Genomic DNA, 3,021 nt, shown 5'->3' with positions numbered 1-3,021 from the left:
GTTTTCCCTTTTGTAATTACTCATCCGCTTGAAAATTGGTAACGGATCACCTAGTCTCAAACTGGTTATGAGTGCGAATTCATGCTGACCGAATTTCACTTCAACACTATTGATGTTGAACCACATTTCGCCGGATTTTCCCTCTTTCGGTTTGATCTCCATTGTAAGAACCCTATGGCATAGAGGAGAGGACAACGAATACACTTTGAAGTCCACCAAATGCCCGAAGCATGTTTTCCGAAACATGTCCAACTGCATTGTAGATAATTTTTGTTTCACTTTCTTCATCACCTCAGCATCAGAACGAACTGTGATAGTAGCTCTTGTATCCAAGGTGTAGGGGTACTTGAAGTGATATCTTTGGTACTCTTTGTTGGTCCCTTATAACGTAACAAGTTAGTTCCAAGGGGGGATAGGAACTATTTAAAATTTTAGTACGTTAAGGCTGACTTCTTTTTCTTTGAAAAAGGATTACACAGCTGTTAGACAAGGTGCCGACGGCCTCGCCCGGGCGGACCGGGGGGTGGACACCTCATGGCGACGTAAGCGGTGATTGGCGTCGAAAGCAACCAATCGTGGAATCAAGCTGCTCGGCAGGACCGGAGCCTGGAGTATGGAAGAGTCGCCACCCACGAATGGGAAAATGAACACCGATCCCTTGCGGGAGACCGGTGAGGGTTCGGGAAACTTAGGTACGAGCCGAGAAGGCTAGCTCCTTTCTAGAGAAAGGCTACTAGGCACCCCGACATCGCCCGGTTATGAACCACCGGCCTCCTACTCAGCGTGTTAGGCGATAACGGACTAATCGCATATTTCTTTAAGTTTGAAATTCATTTGAAACCTTTTCTTTCTCGCTTTGAAAACCGTTTTGAGCATGTCATTAAAAGCCACTTTAGTAAAGAATCACCCATTTTGCATAAATTTAAAATACATAGGAGAGAGAGGGGGAGAAGAAAGAATTGATTTATTCACAGTGTGATTTTATGTTTTAGACTATACACTAATTCTAAGCCAATTTCATTCCCAAAAAAAAAACGAGTTTATTTACATTATTCGTACCTTAATCGTCGTTGGAACGATTTAGGTACGTTTCAAAACCCCGTTAATCTACATGACATCGACTCGAATCGCCGTTGGAACGACTCGAGCGTTTGAAAACATGAGATAAGAAGTTTTAACAAAAAACGTGGTTAAGCATACAAGTCCATTTATTTTTGTACAAAATCACTTAGGCAAGAAAACGATTCAAAACTCTATTATTTACAAATAGAAAACGATTTTAATTACAAGGTTCGCTCAATCCGTCGTTGGAACGGATTAAGGTTTCAACACGTGATATTTTGGAAATGGTTTAAAAATGACAAAAAACGTTATTTACACTTTAGGAATATCTAGAAAAGCTTTTAATTTAAACAAACAACTTGAAATCTCTTTTTGTCTTTTATTTTCCCCTTTTCACTCAATTGGCCCTTACTTGAACATCATTACAATAATTACCAAATCAATGCCAAATTTACCCAATCAAATAAATTTTAAAATATATACATATATACAAAAATAAAATAAAAATACATATATATACATAGTTTTATCTAAAAATAAGGATATATCTATAGATAAAAATGAGTAAGAAATACTATATGATATAATAAAGAAAATGAGAAAGAATACTGAATATAATACATCTTTATTTTAGTTAAAGCTATGTAAAAATAATGGGCAAAAATCCCAAAATAAGAGAATATCATTTATCCCAAAATGGTTTCACCTAATAATAGCTAATATAACCCAAACAACCCAAAAACTATATATATACATACATATATTACTTTATAACATCAAATCCAAACAAATTAAATTCCAACATGAACTAAATAGCTATATAATACATAATTAATGGTTATAGGACTTGAAAATAATTTTTATAAACATATTACATAATTAAATACATATGTACACAAGTATAAATATCAAAAAGTTGAGAAAAGATGGTTAAAAGGGTGATTTTCGGATTCCAGCAGATTACCGATGGAAAATCCGTTGCTAATCTGCTGTTAGTGACAGAAATGACAGAATATCAGACCTATACTCTCCAGATTTATTCAAATGCTTTAGATTAGATCTATTCTATCATTTTGGACCTCCGAACTACCAAAATAGGATCATAGTCTATAACGGAGACTCCTAAAACGACGTTTTATTTTTAAACGTTATTTTAGAATTATTTTCAAAAACTTATAATTACAACGTTTTTTAATCCCGAACTACCTTTGAGTCGGATCACGGTTCGTATTGGGATATTAAAACGAGGTTTTTTATTTCAAAAACAAAACCAAACGTTTGTTTAACACGAGACGAAAATTAAATAAATACAGAATAATAAATAAAACGTGATAAATAAATAATTAACTAAATAAATAAAACTTTAGAATAAATAAATAAAATGAATAAATAAATAAATAAAGGAAATAAATAAAACGAGTCTAGTCCTCGGATAATACCTCAAGATCGGTATTGACAGCTGAAGTCGGTTGATTCCACGAATCGTGATTTTTCGGTGTTTTTGGTAAAATATTTAACTTTGGAAAATTTGGATTTTTTTAGAAAAAAAATATTTTTCCCAAAAAATTCACTTTCTCTCTCTAAAAATTTCCTTAGAGTGAGAAGCTCTCCAAAAAGTCCCCCCCAAATGCATGGGGATCCGTGCCTTTTCAGTTGGGCAAACGCCCAACTTCTGTTGGGCGCACGCCCAACCAACTTTGGGCGTGCGCCCAACGTCGTTGGGCGTCCGCCCGACTGATGTTGGGCGCACGCCCAACGTAGGTTGGGCGCGCGCGCCCCGCTGCCATTGGGCGTGCGCCCCGCGCTATCGGGCGCGCGTCCAACTACCGTCGGGCGCGCGCCGACTGTCGCTAGGCGCTCGCCCAACGCCGTTGAGCACCCACGAGCCGTCCACTCGACGACCGTAACCCCTACAGATCCTCTCGTGATTTTTATTTTTTTTTTTGCTTTAAATTATCG

The sequence above is a fragment of the Euphorbia lathyris genome, chromosome 9 (genome assembly GCF_963576675.1).
Source record: "Euphorbia lathyris chromosome 9, ddEupLath1.1, whole genome shotgun sequence".
In the NCBI taxonomy this organism is placed as follows: domain Eukaryota; kingdom Viridiplantae; phylum Streptophyta; class Magnoliopsida; order Malpighiales; family Euphorbiaceae; genus Euphorbia; species Euphorbia lathyris.
This window is presented reverse-complemented; position numbering follows the sequence as displayed.